Raw genomic sequence first — 19,520 nt, 5'->3', positions numbered from 1 at the left:
ACGGGAATCTTAAATACAACCTTTGGTAATGAGGAAGCTGCAAAGTTCCCGGGAATCGGGGAGCGCCGTGGAGACCGGAGGGATGGTGGCAAAGGACGGGCGGCCGAGCTGTTGGGAGAGTCCTGGGAAGCCAAGGATTGATCGGAGCAGGATGGGACTGACAAAGTCGCTCTGGGGATGGGGCTTCCTGCTCCTGATTCCAGGATTCTGGGCATGGCATCCCCATGAAGTGAACAGAATTCCAGAGACAAACATTCCCTCTGAGCACCAGAGCAGGTTCTGCCTTCCGTGAACAACCAGGATGTTTCCTGTTCCCACATTTAGGTGCATGGCAATGCCCTGACTCCATGGGGATGCCATGCCCAGAATCCTGGAATAGTTTAGGTCGGAAAGGACCTTAAAGCTCATCCCATTCCACCCCTGCCGTGGGCAGGGACACCTTCCACTATCCCAGGTTGCTCCAAGCCCTGCCCAACCTGGCCTTGGACACTGCCAGGGATGGGATAACTCTAATAAGGATCCATCCAAATAGCTATAATAATTATCTATCCAAATTAATTCCCACTGGAAAACACGGGTGTGCACTGGTTAGCTCCACCCAAACACTAAAAAAGCAAGGAAGAGAAGGAATTGGGAGCTGGAGCACGAGGGATCTGAGAGCTGCAGCTCCCACCCCGCAGATGGTTAATATTCATATGGAGCTGGCAGCGGATCCCAAAGCCAAGCTCCGGAGCATCCGCTCGGAGCAGCTGAGCGCCGAACCCGCCGGGCTCCCGCAGAAGGATCGCAGGCTGTACCCGGAGCTGGCAGCTTCAGGCTCAGCCCCTTCCAACAGCGCAGAGCCCTGGGAAAACGGGAAAGGGGAGCAGCTCCTGGGCTGGGGGCGCAGTTGCTGTGGGAAGTGGGAAATGAGGACGCTGGGAGAGCCTCAGTCCATCTGACCCCACCTTTTGGAGCCAGCAATAGGATAAGGAGGAATGGCCTGGACCTGAAGAAGCCAAGAATTCCTTCCCAGTATCCGATGTGGCGCTGCCCTCTGGCAGCTTAAAGCCATTCCCCTTGTCCTATCCCTCCATTCTCCAGCCCTTCCCACTTTCCCAAATCAACAGCTCTTCCCCCTGCAGAATTCCGAGGCCAATTCCTTTCCTTCATCTCTTTTGACATGTGCCCCATCTCTCGGAATGAGCAAGGTGTTCCTTCAGTGCAATTTTTTTGGGAAGAGCTTGGCGCCTGTTCCTGTCTGGCACGACACAGCACAGGCTGTTGGGAGCTCGGGAGGAGGAGGCTGGATGTGGGATGCAAGTGTTTCCGTCCTGGAAGAACATGGATTCAAATGACTCCTGTGGTTTAGGATTTCTTTTTATGGGGACACAAATAGTGGCAGGTCTGGGAAATGCTGGCTTTTTATTTGGATCGTCACTGCTCCGCATCCCATCAAACACCCCCCTGCACAGGAATCCTTCTGGATACCCACGTCCAGTCTCCCCTCACACAGCTTTCCACACCCCCACCATCCCCTGTAACCTGGACCCAGCGGGACGAGGGGTTGGGAAGATGCTCCCATATTCCCAAGAGCATTTTCAAATCCTTTCCCTGCTCCCTTCTCTGCTAGTGGCAGGATTTGTGGATGCAGCATTCCAAGTTGGGCTTTTTCCCCCGTTTTTCCAGGAGATGCTTTGAGCTCTGCCACTCCCTCTCGGTGCCAGGGAAAATGTGCCTCTGGCAGCAGCACTTCCCAAATGACATTTTCCAAAGGCTCGGGAAGAGCAGCGCTGTCACACGGCACCGAGTGGCCGGCAGCAGCTCTCCATCCTGACAGCTTCTATTACCAAAAAAAGCCAGGCAGGATTATCAATCCATAATTAATGCATAGATTGGAATCGCCTCTCCCAAATCCCAGCCCGGTTCCCAACCCAGCCCCACTTGGGACGTGCCGATCCCCTCAAACAGCAACAATAAAGCCTCTGTCTTCTTGCAGGATATTTGTCATCTCTTGATCCGCTGCCAGGAAAACATGGAATTCTGGGAGAGCAAAGCTCCCAAACTGATCGCTGCTCTCCACAGCCAGTGCTTATCCAGTGGATAAGATCCAGGGAGGGAAGTTCAGCTCGCTGTGGAGAACCAGGTAAATACACTTCCAACAGGAGCAGCTTGGGCAGCCCAGGAATTTCCTTCCTGCGGGAATTTTGGATGAAATGAAGGCTGTAAAAGTGGGCTAAGATGGGAAATGCCACGTAAAATATTGGATCAATGTTAAGAAACTCCATCGTGTTGCACTCCAGCCCCAGGGGATGTGGTCCTGCCCCGCTGTCCCAGCAGAATTCCCGATCTTCCCCTACTGCTGGCCAGGTTGGAAATTATTATTTTGAAACCCACCCTCCTGAATAAAGCTGCTCCTTCCCCTCCCTACAAGGGCAGATTCCTACACGAAATCCCTGACGCTGCATCCCAAGCACAGGTAAGGTCCCCCTGGCACCCACTCCATGCCACATGTCCTTGGAGAGGCTCCCAGAATTCCCTGTCTAGGAACAGAGCTGAGCACCAAACACAGCGAGATCTCTGGAGTTTTTCCTGCCTCACCAATTCCTGCCTCCAACAGCTTCATCCCTTGGCTTTGGGAATCCAGATGCTGAGGATTACCTGGGATCCAGCTCACTGCAGGTGTTAAGGCAGGAATTTGAGAGGCCTGTCCAGGCAGGCAGGGAAGTAATCCCACCCTTGGGCAGGGATAATCCCTGTTCCCACCTTGGACAGTGCAGAGCTGCTGGGAGCTGGGACACGGGGTGGGGATCACAGGGCATCACTGCCACCCTGGGGGGCAACAGTCCTTAATCCTGGAAAAATCCCAGTGCCTGGGAATCCATCCCTCAGCCAGCCGGGAATCACCGGGTGGGACTCACCCTCTGGCCCTCTCCGTGCCACGGATTCCCTGGAGCTGCCCCCAGGATGGGAACACAGCCACCAAAACAACCCAGGACACTGAGATTCCAACCCAAAATATCCAGGGATTCTTGGAAAGCTGTTTCTCTGGGGCAGGCAGAGGAAAACCAAGTCAGCAGCGGCCGTAAATCCTCAGGAAGCCGTAAATTAAAATTAAGAAGTTCAAATATGATCTGAAATCATTTAATCCGGGTGATGGATGTCCCTTCTCCGATGCCGTTATTTACGGACGCTCCCGTTTATTGCTCCTTGGACTTTTTTAATTACTGGATTCCCAAAATTCAATTACCGACCCCAGCAGATCTTCCAGGGAACAGAATTGTAAATAAAAGAAACCCAATTAATAATGTGCTTAGTCCAGCAAAGCTAAATCAAAGCTGGAAACTTGCTGCAGGGAGGAAAACTCCTCGGGAAGATCCCGGGGGATGGATGGGGAGAGCCCAGGTGCTGCTGGGATGGTTGGACACTCCCCAGCTCCTACCACAGCCCCTACTGGGGTTACTGATCGTGGGTTTATACTCTCAAAAACTATTAGGGAGCACAGGGAATGGGGGAAGCAGGTTTCCACTTAAAGCCAGGCATGTTTCATCCCAAATACTTTGTGTTTTCACCTCGTTCTGTCAACAAACTTTGCCATAATTGAAAACTCAGGAATGTTGTTCCAAAAATATTTTTGTTTGTAAATGATATTTTCTTGTCCTCTCTGGAAATACACAGCCGGAGGCTGTAGATGAATAAGCCCTGTGGGATAGGATGTGATTCCAAAAGAAAACCTGGATATAATGTTTTAAAATGGGAATAATATATTTTTTTTACAGTTGCATTCACACAAAGGGCAGAATTTAATATCACAGGGGAAAATACAATCCCAGACTCTTGGGACCTGGGCAAACTTGGAAGCATGAAAGGTGGGAATTTTTGCTTGGCAGAACCAGGATGGGGATCGTTCCCTCCGAGCCTGGCTTTGCCATTCCCACTCTTGAAAGGGATTTCTTCTTTTTCCCATTTCCAGCCTCATTCCCGAGGGACAAACCCAACCAGGGAAGGGCTGAGGTTTCCCAGGATGAGAGCTCAGCATTTTATGGCATCCCTTCCCTCTGCTGCCCATCCAGGTGCCCAAATCCCTGAATTCCCGGTGCAGCTGGATTGGAGGGTGTCCGGCTGGGCAGCCTGGGTGCTTTTCCATATTCCCCTTTATTAATGGGAGTCATCTGGCTGAATCCCAGCACAATTCCCACCACAGCTCCATCTGCTCCTGGGGATTCGGGAACGCTGCGTGTCGCAAGGTGCGGAGCAGCTTAATTAGGATGGAAACTTCATTAACAGTTCCTAACTAATGGCTATCATTAAGCCAGCTCTGCTCCGAAAGGGGGATGGCTCCGGGACCCTGCCAGGGAAAACATATGGAGCCAAACGGGCACAGTCAGCAAAGAGGTGGCGGCAGCTCCCAGCCGGACGTCCCAGAGGGATGGGACGGGAGAGCGGAGCGAGCTGGGTGAAGGGCACGTTCCAGAGGGCTCGGCCACAGGAGACGTCTGGAAGGACAAGGGAAGGGCTGGATGGAGGGTGGGGGGTCCAGCCCCCCCTCAGAGAAACTTTAGCTTGGAAGGATCTTAAGGATCCTCTCAGCCCAGCCCTTGCCATGGCAGGGACACCTTCCACGGTCCCAGGGTGCTCCGAGCCCTTCCAGCCTGGCCTGGGACACTGCCAGGGATCCAGGGGCAGCCCCAGCTGCTCTGGGCACCCTGTGCCAGGGCCTGCCCACCCTCCCAGGGAACAATTCCTTCCCAAGATCCCATCCAGCCCTGCCCTCTGGCACTGGGAAGCCATTCCCTGTGTCCTGTCCCTCCATGCCTTGGCCCCAGTCCCTCTGCAGCTCTCCTGGAGCCCCTTTAGGCCCTGCCAGGGGCTCTGAGCTCTCCCTGGAGCCTTCCCTTCTCCAGGGGAACCCCCCCAGCTCTCCCAGCCTGGCTCCAGAGCAGAGGGGCTCCAGCCCTGGGAGCAGCTCCGGGGCCTCCTCTGGACTCACTCCAGCTGAACCCGAGCTCCCCCTGCGCTGGATCCCCATCTTTAATCCCAAAATGTAAAGCAAGATCTCTTCCCTTGCATGTTGCACCCCACAAACCCAGGTGCTTCCAAGGAAAAGAGCCAGCAAAAGTGACTTTGGAACAAGAGTTTGAGGATGTCTGAGGGCAGCCAGGGGGGTTATGGCAGAACTTTCTTTGTGTTTCCATCAAAACCATTCCAGATGGTGCTGTAGAGGAATTCCCACCCGGACCAGATGCGGGATAGTCTGGACTTGTTCTGTGGCATAGAGGGAAAAACTTGTTGCAGGAAAATAAAAACAACTCCAAATGAAGGATTTCTTGACAAAAAGTGAAATTACAAAGGTGCTGCCTGGCTGGAGAAAGGAATTAAAGCTTATTTACACTGGAAAAGGAGGAATTAGTGCAGTTCAGTCCCTGTGCCAGGCCAGGAGTGAGGGATAAGGGGAAATAGAGACAAGAGGGATTTATTATTAAATTAAAATCACTTAATTACTGCAAATGTTAAATATGCACTTTCCTGGCATTTCGAGGATGTTTTTCCCTCAAATTGCAATGAATTGTCCACTCGGAATTCCCCCTCCTTCGGCAGCGGGTAAATGTCAGCCCTAAATTAAAGTTAACTGGGATCTGCTCCACTTCGGAAAAAAAGATTTAATTAGAATCAATAAAGCACCTTTTATTGGAGTTTTCCAAACACACGGAACCTGAAACCTTCCGAGGTTTTCACAGGTTGGGGTCAAAGGGGAGCACCTGGACATGGAACCCCGGGAATGCTGGCACCCAGCACCTCTCCCTCGGAGCGGGACCAGTGCCTGGGTGGGATGAAATCCATAAATCCCGTTGATTTAGCCCAGATGAGCGATGCATCCCTGCTCCTTTGGTCTTGCTGGGGGTTTTTGGATGGGCTCCATCCGAGCTGGGAGGTAAAAACGCTCCCAGTTCAATCCCTATTTTTAACTGCAGTGTTCCCCCAGTTGGAAGGGATGAACAGCCCTGGAATTCCCAAATGTATCAATTATCAAGGCTCTGCTGCCTCATCCCTGGCAGTGCTCAAGGCCGGGGCTTGGAGCAGGTTGGGGAAGACGTTCCTGCGCGCTGGAGACGGGCTGCAAACCTCTGCCAGCCCAGCCCGCTGCAGGATTTGATAATTCCAGGACTCCGTGACTCGGCGGCTTGTTCCCATTTCCAGTTTAATTTCCCTGAGCCACACGAGTCCCGTGCCCCCAATCAGCACGGCGTGCGAGTGATGATTTTAGAGGCCTTTTTCCAGTGCGTGCGCTCGGATCAAGATGGAAAATGCATTTCATATCCCCCGACTCCCGAAAATAGAGACAAAAGCCACGGCAGTGTCAGATTGCTTGGAATTAGTTGTAATTTGATTAGGAATCTCCCAGCAGGCTCCCCGAGCACACAGAGATCAGCGGGAATTAATGCCGTGATCAATTAGATCGGAATTGTTCGGCCAGTGCCGAGCAATACCACAGGCTCGGATTTTCCGGGAGTTCTTGCCTTAATCCTCTTGTTCGCCGGCTCCTTAGGAGGAGGCACAAAAGCTCCTAAATTAGGACAAGGATATTGCACATTGGGGAAAAATCCCGCTGCGGATTACGGAGAAATCCAGGGGGGGATTCTCCTCCAGCGCAGCCCAGGGGAAGGAGCAGATCCCAAATTCCTCCCAAAGGAGCTGCATTCCCTCACAATCCCACTGAAACAGCTCCTCCGCTCCTGATTAATTGTCTGGCCTCATCCCTGTGGGATTCCAGATTATTTGAGTCAAACTTAATTAATTTCCTGTGTTTGAGTCAGATTTTTTTAAATTTTCAATTAAACTCCCACTTTCAGGTAGAAATCTATACATTCATAACATTTCCCAGTGGCTGGGGCTGGAGTCCGGGAGAGCTTTCCCTGGTGCCACATGGTCCCAGCTTCATGATCCCACTGATGGCCAGGCTGGATCCACACTGGGATCATCCCAAATCCCAGCACTAGCTCTGTCCAGCTGGAATTTTATTCTTTTCTTGGAGTTTTTGAAGACGAAGAATTACAGAATCCCAGAAAAATTTGGGTTGGAAGAGATCCCTTGCCATGGGCAGGGACCCCTTCCACTATCCCCATCCAGCCTGGCCTGGGACACTGCCAGGGATCCAGGGGCAGCCCCAGCTGCTCTGGGCACCCTGTGCCAGGAAATCCCCACCCTCCCAGACAGGAATTCCTTCCCAATATCCCATCCATCCCTGCCCTCTGGCACTGGGAAGCCATTCCCTGGGTCCTGTCCCTCCAGGCCTTGTCCCCAGTCCCTCTCCAGCTCTCCTGGAGCCCCTTTAGGCCCTGCCAGGGGCTCTGAGCTCTCCCTGGAGCCTTCCCTTCTCCAGGGGAACCCCCCCAGCTCTCCCAGCCCGGCTTCAGGGCAGAGGGGCTCCAGCCCTGGGAGCAGCCCCATGGTCTCGATGGAAATCCCACCCTGTCCCTCTTGGCCACTGGAATAACTCAGGAGCTGATTTGTAACTGGGCAAAGAGGATCAGTTTGAGCCCCCCTTTCCACACTTCACTCCATGAGCTGCTCTTGCAGGAAACAGTGGGATTTATGGTGCCAAATTCCCATTTGCAGCAGCGGTCAGGAGCCGGCATGGCGGGAAGGCTCAGCCCGGATTCACACCTGCGCTCCGCCGGGATCCGCGCCGCAACCCCGCAAGGTGCCAGGAGCCGGGGCGCCAGGAGCCAAGGTAAAAGCGCACGGCACGGCGGGAATTGCCTTCCAGTGTAGTACATGAGAAATCTGTAAATAATTCATGGGAATTTATTATTCCAAGAGTAATTCCGACCCGGGCCAAAGGCAGGCGGCTGAAGCCCGGAAGAATTTTCCTCCGAACCACTACACGTGTCAGGCTGGGAGCCGAGGGATGAATATTTTAAGGACAACGACTTCTTTTTCCCGTTTTTCCCTGGATGTGCCGCCAGGACTAACCCAAGCTCCTGCTTTGCACTTTGGGAGGCACTGTGACACTCGCTCCCAGCTGGAAAAAACTGTCCCAATGTGCTTAAAATTCCTCAGGAAATGGGATTTCCCTACCTCTCCTTATTTTTGGATGCTCTGCTCCAGTTTTCAAAATTCCCTCTCTGACATTTCCTATTTCCTGAGCTGATATCCCAGATTATCTATCCTGGGATGGAATTTGCCACTTCCTGCCTGGTCCAAACTCCCTCTCCAGCTCTCTGGAATTGCAGCAGGACAAGCAGTGGACAATCCAGATCCCCCTCATACAAGGAGCTGGAATTTTGACAGGACGCAAGGAAACAGCCTCAGGCTGTGCCAGGGGAAGGTCAGGTGGGACAGCAGGAGGAATTTCTCAAGGGAAAGGATTCTTGGCATGGGCTGTCCCGGGAGGTTTGGAGGTGTCCAAGGAACGCCTGGACAAGGTGGGGATCGGTCACAGGTTGGAGTCCGTGATCCTGGAGGTGTTTCCAAGCTCCCTGATCCCAGCATTCTGTGATTCCATGGCGAAGAGGTTCCCCTGAGGAAGGTGCTTGGCCAAAGCCCCAGGTGGGCAGGAGCAGGAGCTGAACTCTGCTTCCTTTCCCAGGTAATCCCCTGGCAGGGGGAGCGAGCCCCTGGCAGGCAGCCCCGGAGCCGCTTCTCCTCCCTTTGTGTCCCTCATTTGTTGCTGTGCATATTGAGCCATTCCAGCAGGAAATTGCATTTGCATCTTGTGTGGCACAAGCATGTTGTGAATATCATAAAAACACATATGGTCATAAAGGCTGGGAGAGAAGGCGATAAAAGTGACATTTAGGGAACAGCTTTGGGAAAGGCAAAACATGTTCAGGGAGCTGCTTTCGTGCAGCTCCTCCCCGCGAAAGATTCTGGGCTCTCACTTTAGAAGCTTTTGCAGCAAACTTCTTAATTTTGTGGCAAACTTCTTAATTTTTTGTGCAAACTTCCCTTTGTACAAACTTCTTTTTCTCCAAACTTCCTTTTTACACACTTCCTAATTTGTCTTGTCTAATCCTCTTCGTTTTCTTTCCTAATATCTTCGTTTTTTTCCCAAACTTCCTAATTTTTTTCCCTAATTATTTTTGTACAAACTACCTAATTAATGTATTCACTTACTCATTTCAAACTTGAGAATTTTTCCTTTTGAGCTTGAACCTCCTGGAAGCAACTCAGGAGCCCAGCAGCCTTTCCCAACAGTCGCGTTTTCCACGTGTTTCCCAGGTGTGGGACAGATTTTGTGGCAGTTTTAATTGCAACTCTTTGGGATATTGGATGGAACAATATTTTGGGATGTTTGGCAATGGGATTTCATCGCTTGGCCATCAGGAGGTTCATTGTGGAGGCTGGTTTGGATGGGAATATCCCTGAATCCAGCCTTTTCCTGGCTGAGTTGGGTTTGTGCCGGAATTCTGGATAGCAGAAGTCTGTGGACATCCTGAAATATTAACTTTCAACAAGGAAAACTAAACAACTGGGAAAAGATTCTCATCACAGGTCAGAGGTCCCGGATGGAAAAGCAGGAAATCGTTCCCGCAAATAAAGCTCACAGAAAACTGTCCTCTCCATAGCTATTCCCGAATTTTTTCCCTCTCTTTACTCTCCCCGGGTCAGGGTTAACAACTCCCTGTCAGGAACAGCCGTGGATCATGCCAGAGCTGCCAGCGGGATGGTTCTGCACAGCCAGCTCCATCCGCATCCCCTTGGAGCTGCTTTTCCAACCCTCCTGGTCCAAGGGAACATCTCGGGCAGGATTCCTGCGAGTCCTCGCCGTGTGCTCCCAGCAGGGAATTCATTCCAATTTTCCAGGGCTGTAAACTGCAACCCTTTTATCTGGAGCCTTTAGCAGGCTCTGTGACAGCAGATCCGATGGGAGTGTGCTATGCCATAAATCCTCCCAAAATGTTCCTTTCCACAGAAATTATGGGGCTGATTCATGCTCCAAAGGCGGATTTTCAGCCCTTGCCAAGTCGCCATCGCTCCCTTCTGCTTGGAATGATCAGGAGAAGTGTCTACCAAGGGAAGGAGGAGGAGGAGAAGGAGGAAGCCTTACAGGCAGCTCCAAATCTCCTGGTTTCCCAGAGGATTTCACTTCCATGCAGCTGTGGACTGCGCTTCCAACCGCTCCATGTGGAGCTTCCAAAGATGCCTGGATTTCATTCTGCTCCATGCAGAGGAGTTTCCTTTCCCTGCTTTCATAGGGGTTGTGCAAATCGGGAACGGGCACCTCTGTCCTGTGTCCCACCGCGTCCCCACGCTGGCCCTGCTCGGGGACTCCTGCTGCGCTCCAGGGGGCCTCCAGGCTGGAGAAGGGAAGGATCCAGGGACACAGAGCCCTTCCCAGTGCTTAGAGGGGCTCCAGGAGAGCTGGAGAGGGGCTTTGGTTTCCGTCAGTTTAACCGGCGTCATTCCAGGTTCATGGTCACTGCCCCCATCCCTCCCCTCCTGCTGCAGGAATCACCCGGACAAGGTGAATCCCTGTTATTCCCACTTCTGGCTTCCCTAGCCGCCGGCAGGCTGGAGCAAGGATAAATTCCCCCCACACGCACTTCCCTGGCCCCTCGCCGAGCAGCTGGCGCTGCGCAGAGAGACTGGGGAAAGAGGGGGAGCTGCAGGGTTTGGGAATTCGCAGCCTGACAAAGTTGTGACTTGCAGAAGAAGCACAAGGTAAGGGAGGGAAGAAGCCTCCCTGCCTGCGCCAGCCGCCTTTTCCCGGCAGCTCCCATCCCGGTGTAATTCTTCCCCCTAGTTTCCAGTCATGGAATAGTTGCCATTCAAGCGAGAGCTGCTGCAGAGCCTCGGAGAAGCCGGGCTGGGGGAAAGGAGCTGGAAAAGGACCCGCAGGAGAGGAGGAAGGCTGGAGGATGGGACAGAGATGCCACAGATGTCCCGGGAGCTACGTGCATCCATCCACTGCTGGGATTCACTTCCCAGCAGCTCAATGGAGGCGATTGTTGCTTTTCCCTAAAGCGAAGCAGCTCCCGAACCCCCACGGAGCGGCCTCTCCCAGCTCCGACCCCGCCGGCGCCCTCCGTCCCCGCGGAGCGGGAGGAAGAGGGGCAGCAGGAGTCGGGAGCTGGGGAGCAGCGCCCGGAAACAACAGGGTTTGCAGAGTGGGAAGGGGGTGGAGGGCAGAGCTGAAGCCCTTCCAGCCTCCAGGCAGGACCAGTGGCAGGACGGACTCCCCGCTATCCAGAGCCACTCGGATCCCATGGAGTCACTCTTCCAACAGCCTCCGCCACTCCACATTCCCACTGCGCAGGCTGGCTTGTGCTTCCACTCTCCTTTCAGATGGAGATGAGAGCTGCTCCTCCCTGCCTTCACACAGGTGTCACATTTGTTGCCGAGCACCCGTAATTTTGGGAAGAGTGTTTGTACTGCAAATGGAAAGCTGTCATTCCCGGCGCCTCCCTTCCCGCCTAATTACAGCAGCCACTGGAGCTGGAGCTTCCACGTCTCCCAGTTAAACTGTGATGCTGCTTCCATTAAAACTAACGCGGATCAGAAATTCCGTAAGCACAGTTTCCCCCTTTCTCTCTCAAATTCCGGCAGGCTCGGAGCTCCTTCCTTCCATCCTAATAAACCATCCAAATGATAAAGGAAGTGGAACATTAAGCCCCTGTTTTAGCAAATCACCGTCTCCTGAGGTGTTTGGGAGTGGCATAGGTGTTGTTTGAAAACTAGCGTGGGTTAAGCGGGAAGGAGGAAGAGCAAGAGCTGGTGAGGGGTTTGGTGTGATGCTGCACTGCAAGGAGATGTTCCATTGGACAGAGACACCATTCCAGTATCCACAAACCCCAGGAGCTGGGTTTGGTTCCTGTTCCCCTTCCCGCTGGGGCAGGAATCAGATGGAATGTGCTACAATGAACCCTCCGGAGGGCAGCGAACCCAGAGCTTCTGGATCTAATTCATGTTCCACAGAGATTTCTGCAGGTGTGAGCTCCAGGCAGGATCTGGGCAACCAAAGGGATGAGGATGAAAGGCTCCTCCGTGCCCTTTCCCTGTGCCCACATCCACGGCACTGCAGACGCGAGTGGGAGAGTCCGAGCCCATCCCCGTGGCACAGCCACATCCATTTTTAACACAGGCCTTCTGTGCTCTTCTTTTTCCAGCTCCGTCGCTCCAAACGGAGCGAAAGATGTTCCGGGCTTAGTGGGATTAAAAAACAAAGTCCGGCCCAAATATCCTGGCAGCCACGGCGGCACTTCCCTAAAACTGCCTGCCACGGGCAGTGCTGGAATGGAGTTGGGATTTAATGGCAAGCAACCCCACAAAATGGAGTTGAAAAAACACAGCAACCCTGAGCCATCATTTTGGGAGCATCACAAATGGATGGAGAGGGAAGCTCCCCACGGCACATGGAGAGGCAGATGTGGATGGGGATGGAAGCTCCCATTCCAGGCGGGGAGGGGTGGGATGACCACGGGCAGGAAGATGGAGATCCAGGACTCCAAAGCTGCTGCTTGGCTCTTCCCGTGCTCACTGAGTTCCCAGTGCCTTTTGCTGCTGCTCATAAGCAAAAGTCTCTCAATTGCTGTTCCAGGATTGGAAATTGGAATCAGAGAAAGAGGAATGGGATGAAAATGAGATGAGAGAAAAAGAGAGAAATGGTGCTTTGGAAGCCTGTTCAAGTGTCTGATCTCCTGTGCTGTTTGTACTGAGAGAATAAATCCGTGCTGCATTCCAGGCTGGGGGAGTGGGGCGGGAAACACCCCCCTTCCCTGGGCATGGAATCATTAAGGATGGAAAAGATTTCTCCATGGAAAGGGTGCTCAGGCCTTGGCAGGGGCTGCCCAGGGACGTTTGGGGTCCCCATCCCTGGAGGGGTCCAAGGAAGGCCTGGACGTGGCACTCAGTGCTCTGGGCTGGGGACAAGGTGGGGACTGGGCACAGCTTGGACAAGATGGTCTTGGAGCTCTTTTCCAACTGAACCCACTCCGGGATTCTGGGATGCTCATGTCCAGCCCTCAGCCGAAGAACAGGCACTGTGTTCAGGCAGTTCACATGATCCGTGGGGAAGATTCCAATGTTTTCATTGAGGGACTGCGAATTCCTGTTGTGTTTTGTTTGTTTTGCCCTTTCCCAGAGCAATATTGTTTTTCCCTGGTGTCTCAGGAACTTCTCCTGGCCATCTGCACCATTCCCTTTCCCGCTTATCTGCCAAAGCCCTTTGGATTTTTCTAAGCCCAGCCACACGCTGCCAGCCAGATTTGCTTTGTGTTCCTGGGGAAAACCCAGTGGCAGCAGCGTTCCCGGGATGGCCGGGGCTCGGGAGGGGACGGAAGCACAGGGAGCGAGCCTCCATCCAGCCCCATCCTGACAATGCTCCCTCAGAGGCTCATAATGAAGCCATTGAGAAGTCGGAGTTATTTGGAAAGCGGGGAGGAATCTGCGCATGTTGGGGTTGAGTCACGCCTTGGCAGCCGCCACCCCAGCACAGATTTCCTTTTTTTTAAGTGCGCTTTTCTTTTCCAGATCCAGGGACAAGGGACCTTTATCAGCTCTAACTTCATCTCCGCCCCGAAATAGCTGCAGCCGGCCCAGTCCTGCCAGAGGAAACTTCCAGAAGGTCTTCATTTGGACACTTGGAGCTTCCAGTGGCTGCACTCTCCTCCCAGTTGGAAATTCATCCCCAAGCCTGCTTATCTCCAGCCTGAAATTCTTTGGCTGCAGCTTCCCCCATGGATGTCAGTGCCTTCCTGCCTGCAGGATTAAGGGATCCATTCCAATCGCTCCATTGGCAGGTGTGTGAAAGCCTCTGGTTTCCTGTACCTTTTCCTGCTCTTTCTGATAAAATAACAGGTTTTCCTTATGGCATTTTGGTGCTCTGGTGTTGTCCAGAGGAGAACACACCACATATTCCTTGATCCTTTCCTTGGCTCCACAATGTCCACACTCAGGTCCTGCCCAGCCTGGATGGACCAGAAGGGAAAAAGGCTCCATCCAAAGCACCCTCAGGCATTGGGTGCTCCAGGGATCCTGCATCCCCCAGCTCCCGGGGTTCCAGGGCACTGCACCCTCAGGCATTGGGTGCTCCAGGCATCCTGCATCCCCCAGCTCCTGGGGTTCCAGGGCACTGCACCCTCAGGCACTGGGTGCTCCAGGGATCCTGCATCCCCCAGCTCCCGGGGTTCCAGGGCACTGCACCCTCAGGCATTGGGTGCTCCAGGCATCCTGCATCCCCCAGCTCCTGGGGTTCCAGGGCACTGCACCCTCAGGCACTGGGTGCTCCAGGGATCCTGCATCCCCCAGCTCCCGGGGTTCCAGGGCACTGCACCCTCAGGCATTGGGTGCTCCAGGCATCCTGCATCCCCCAGCTCCTGGGGTTCCAGGGCACTGCACCCTCAGGCACTGGGTGCTCCAGGGATCCTGCATCCCCCAGCTCCCGGGGTTCCAGGGCACTGCACCCTCAGGCATTGGGTGCTCCAGGCATCCTGCATCCCCCAGCTCCTGGGGGCCTGGGGCATCTCCCACCCCTACTCCAGCGCCGTCCCCACCGAGGTAAGGCAGCTCCCTCCATCCTGTGTTGTCCCACACGGACACAAGCTCAATGGGAAAGCTCCTCTTTTTCCTCAGCGGGAATGTGGGAGCCTCCAGCGTGGCAGGCATGCCCTGGACATGGCCCCAGCTGGACGTCGAGCCCCGAATCCTGCGCTGCCTGCAAGTGGGAATTGTGGCCATGGAGAAGTTGCGGGCCGGGCGTGGGGAGTGCGGGAGCTGGCGGGCATTGTTGTGGAAGTGCGGATGGGATCAGGCACAGATGGGAGACACGGAGCTGTCAGAATGAGCCTGGATTGGGAAATGTTATAATTGGGATGGTAAACAAGTTCACAAGGACCCTATTGAGGCAAGGCATTGCCATGGTAACCGCCCAGAAAAGTCTGGGAATGAGGAAGGGATCGATACGTGGGGGCAGCCGAGGGAAGGGGCCGCGGGGTGCTCCAGGGGTCCCTTCCCAGCGCCGGGGGCAGGGAATGAGGGCTCTGGAATGTGCTCCAACCCTGTCCCGCTCTCCGGGGAAACACTGCTGCTCCAGGCTGTGAGCTTTTCTGGGATGAGCACACCGGGATGGGATCCTGTGCTCGCACAGTGGGCTGGGCCTTTCCTGCCGTTTGACAGAGGGTTGGGAAATCCTGGTTCTGCTGCAGGGACCTCTTCCATCAGTCCATAGGATCCACTTCCCAGTCCGAGCAGGACTGGAGCTCTCTGGCACATCCTGGATGCGGCCAGGGCAGGATGGGCCCTCCCACACCCCATCCCCAGGAGGGGGTCACCTCTCCAAGGCTGCCAGAGCTCAAGGCACAGGGTGGGATTTTGGGGTGCCCCGTGCAGGGCCAGGAGCTGGACTCGTGATCCAGGTGGGCCCCTTCCACCTCAGGAAATCCTAGGATCCTATCAAGCTGGGAGCAGCATGGAGAGCAATCCCTGCTCCCACTGCAGCCCACATCTCCCTGCTCCGGCCTTTCCCAGTGTTAGGGTGAGAAGTTGGATGTGAGGAAACAAGAAAGTAAAAAGTCCTGTAATAAAACCAAGCTTAGCAACTTTATCCTCCAAAATAATATTTTTAAAGCCTTATTTTATTAATCATCTACTTGTCCTTAATGGGATAATACTCCACATCCCAAGATGGATGCAGCAATTTTCCTCACTCCAATAAAACGATAAAATTTGTTTATAGGCCAAAAGAAATGCTAAGGGCCCAGGGCCACTGAAACCCTCAGAACAAATCTTTTTTAAGTGGCAGGGCTGCAGCCCAGGGCAAGGGGCACCAGAAGGAGTTGGACATCCTCAAATCATCAGGAATGGAATTTGGAATCCGTCTGCTGAGCTGAGGTGGGCCTGGGCTGCCTTCCTTCTGTGGCTGAATCAGGGAAAAAATAGGATTTTGTTCTCTGGGATTACTTCAGACAGCAAAGGTTTGATTGGGAAGTGAACCCTGAGTTTGCAATCCGAATCCCAGCATTATTCCAATTGGAAAAGAGCTTCGGGATTACGGAGTCCAGCCTGTGCCCGGTCCCCACCTTGTCACCAGCCCAGAGCACCGAGTGCCACCTCTAGGCTTTCCTTGGACTTGGCCTGGGATGGGAACTCCAAACGTGCCTGAGCACCCTTCCCACATCCTCAGTAGCGCCTCTGCTTCGCCCATGGAATTCTGTCCCATTACCTGACATGCCCAGCTGAAAGAAGCTGTAGGAGCTGCTCGAACCCTTAACAGGTGTCCAAGTCCTGCCTCTGTTGGGTGGCAGCCGGGAATGCAGAGCCTGGATCCCGGCGCTGGAACAGCCCTGGGCTCAGCAGCGCTCCCAGATTTCTCACCCTCTGGGACGAGATGTCTCCCAGGACTTGCACAGCTTATTTGGGAAGAGGCCCTTGAAATCCATCTGCTTCCTTCCTGGGAATCAGTGGGTTTGAAGCAGGGAGGTTGGACTTTTCCAGGAGCCCAGGGAGCACATGTGGGCACGGCGCTGTTCAGCCAAGCACTGCGAGCCCAGGTTTTTCCATCCCTCTCTGAGCTGCACGGCAGCACTATCCATCATTTTTCCAGTGGCTGCAATCCCTTTCAATCCCAGTGAATTGCTGGGACAGATCTTTAATAATAACCAGCCACCAAGACCTGGGAGATTTCATTTATTCTGGCATGATCCACACATTTCCCGACTCGTGCGGGACCATATGGAGCTCTCTGTTGAATTTGGAGGAGTTACTGGGGTGAAACAAGGAGGAATTTTGTTCCTCATCCTCTTCAATTATGCCATGGATTGGATCGTGCAGCAAACTCTGAGAGCTCATCTGGGCACAGCAATCAGCCCCCAGGAGCCATCGCCGAGCTGGGCTGTGCCAGGAAACACTCAGAGCGAAAACACCGCTGGGAGCCGAGCCCTGGAGAGAATCGCTGGGGCTCGACACTCCCCTAAAGCTGGGAGTGGGAACGGAGCCCTCAGTCTGTCACCTGCAGGCAGGAAAAGGCTTTGGGAAGGTCGGGTTTGGGCAGTGGGATAGAGGGGGAAATGACATCAGATCGACTCCTTCTGGATTTTACTCTTTGCCATCATTTACCTGGGAAATGAAGGAAGCTGGTGCCCAGAATTCCTGTGGAGATGGATTGTTCAACCCCAGCAGTGAGCAGGGTGGAACCATAATGGTCCCAGTGCCCAGACGCTGAGGCCACATTTACACAGAATCATGGAGTGCTTTGGGATGGGAGGGACCCTAAAGCACATCCAGTTCCACGGGCAGGGACACCTTCCCCTATTCCAGGTTGCTCCAAGCCCCGCCCAACCTGGCCTGGGACACCTCCAGGGATGGGGAGTCCCCAGCCTCTCTGGCCAGCCCACATCCAAACTTCTGTGCCTCTATTAACCCTTTCCCAAAACCCCCCTGATAAATAGACTCCAAGTGAACAAAAAATCCCCTTTTTGGTGCCTGAGGACTAATGGAACATGACATTTATTATTCCAGAGAGGTGCCAAAGGAATCAAGACGTTGATTCCGTGTGAGCAGGCAGAGTGTGATCCCAGCTCCTGCCTCTCCGAGCCATCAATAATAGAGCGGTTCCCATTCCCATTCCATTATGGCTAATAATGAGTTATGGATAAAGCCACCACGTCCTGTGGAAAAAGCAAGATCTGGGTTGATTATTAGAGGCTCGAATCAAGAGATTGATGCCCAGAGCCAGCCTAATTAGCAGGAGTCTATTGGAGAGGAAGCTGAGCATGCTGCTCCAGCACTGCCAAATGAAATTAAGGCCCAATTATTGATAAATGAAGAGTGGTTTGTGCTGGAGCCTGGCCTGGAGTCGAGGAAACGCATCTGTCACTTGGCCTGCCCGGGAGTCACTCATGTGTGACACGGCATCCTGTGCGTTCCCGCTGCAGCTGGAGCTCGGGAGCCGAAGCAGGGCTGGCAGGTGCCATTCCCGCCTGGAACGGGGGCACACGGAGAGCTGTCCCAGACTGGTTCCTGGGGAAAGCGCTGTGTTCCTTACCTGCTCCATGGTTTTCCAGTTAGCGGTTTCCTGGTGGGGACACACAAACCACTGGTGCCCAGTGCCCTCCTGGGACTGCACTGTTGCCATAAAAATGGGCAGCGGAGCTGTTTGAAATCCCTCACTTGCCCGGCCTCTGAGGCCCACGAATTCCATAAATGAATGAGGTGGGTGGGGTCGGGAAGTGACCCCTTTTCATAAACCTGCCGTTGGAGCAAGAGCTTATGCAGTCTGTGGTGAAAGGCAAATGGAAACCGAACATCAGTGAGGTGAGGAGATGGCAGCGTGGGCACGACCGCTCCCACGGCAGCGCGGTGCCTTCGGCTGGGAGGCCGATTTGTCCTGCCACACTGAGGTGGGATTGAAAGTTCATGGAATTTCATCCTCACCTGCTGGGGAGAACTGGACAGAAATGTCACCTGCGAGCGCTGAGAGTTTTCCAGGAGATCTGAGGCAAAGGGAGGCCAGGGGTGACATCCAGGAATGAAAAGGAGAGGTTTAGATGGGATATTGGGAAGGAATTCCTGGCTGTGAGGGTGGGGAGGCCCTGGCACAGGGTGTCCAGAGCAGCTGTGGCTGCCCCTGGATCCCTGGAAGTGTCCAAGGCCAGGCTGGACAGGGCTTGGAGCAACCTGGTCATGGGGTGGAGTGAGCTGATCCTTAAAATCCCTTCCAGCCTAAAGCATTCCATGATTCCACATGTATTCAAACAGCCGTGGCCAAGGTCTCGGCTTCAGAGGTCCCAAAATACCCCTGAGGATCTGGGGCTCGGCTCGGCGACACGTCGGGATCACGCCGTGGGAAGCGCCTTTTCTCGGCAGGCACCTGAGAACGCGGTCGGAAATAGGCTGCTCGTTGTCACAGGTGTCACCGCTTCCCTGCTTCCCAAGGACCCCGCGTCTTTTAATACCCAAACATTTTTGGAAATCTGCCCCCATTTTAAGTAGGGCAGGAAATGTCTGTGCATCTGAAAGAGCTGCAGATCCTCTCTCGAGACAAGGAGTCGAGTTTCCAGAGGCACCAGGTGATTCCTGTTCCTCAGTCCCGTTTAACCGAGGCTGGGCCTGGGTCCTGGCTTTGCACGGGGGTTTGCCGTGGGGTTGTCCCTGCTCACCACTGAGCACCGGGCTCTGCTCCAGCTCCTGTGGAGAGCCCTGGGAGTGGGGAGGTGCCAGTGCACAGGTGGTGCATGCTGCATCCCTGGAAGTGCTCAAAGCCGGGTTGGACAAGGCTCGGAGCAGCCTGCGCTGGGGAAGGTGTTGGAACTGATGGGGTTTAAGGTCCCTTCCAACCTAAATCATTCCATGATAAATCCTCTCAGTGCTAAATGAAGGTGGGACTCTGGTGGGCTTCTCCACTGGGACACTTGGATTTCCCTTGGATTTGGCACATGAACCTTTCCCTTCCCTTCCAAAGAATCCAACTCATTCCTCACTCTCCAAACGAGGTACTGATAGAATTTGCTACCCTGGATTTAAAGCGTTCCCATGTAAGATCGAATCAATCTTTTCTGGAACAAGTTTTTCCTCCTGACATTTCTCCTGGTCCCTCCGAACCG

The 19,520-nt window shown here is 53.9% G+C and overlaps 1 long non-coding RNA gene across 2 annotated transcripts in view; it reads left to right on the top strand.

Moving 5' to 3' along the window:
* Nucleotides 1-19,520, top strand: part of LOC125319673 — a 107,351-nt gene that overhangs the window by 32,842 nt on the left and 54,989 nt on the right. For both annotated transcript variants that reach the window (XR_007200853.1, XR_007200854.1), the window contains exons 2-4: nucleotides 1,979-2,125; nucleotides 7,597-7,711; nucleotides 13,453-13,721. This is a non-coding gene — a long non-coding RNA (uncharacterized LOC125319673). The remainder of the gene's footprint in view (nucleotides 1-1,978; nucleotides 2,126-7,596; nucleotides 7,712-13,452; nucleotides 13,722-19,520) is intronic.

The sequence above is a fragment of the Corvus hawaiiensis genome, chromosome Z (genome assembly GCF_020740725.1).
Source record: "Corvus hawaiiensis isolate bCorHaw1 chromosome Z, bCorHaw1.pri.cur, whole genome shotgun sequence".
NCBI classification, from domain to species: Eukaryota; Metazoa; Chordata; class Aves; order Passeriformes; family Corvidae; genus Corvus; species Corvus hawaiiensis.
The sequence above is the reverse complement of the archived record's forward strand: the minus strand, read 5'-3'. Positions and strand labels throughout refer to the sequence as shown.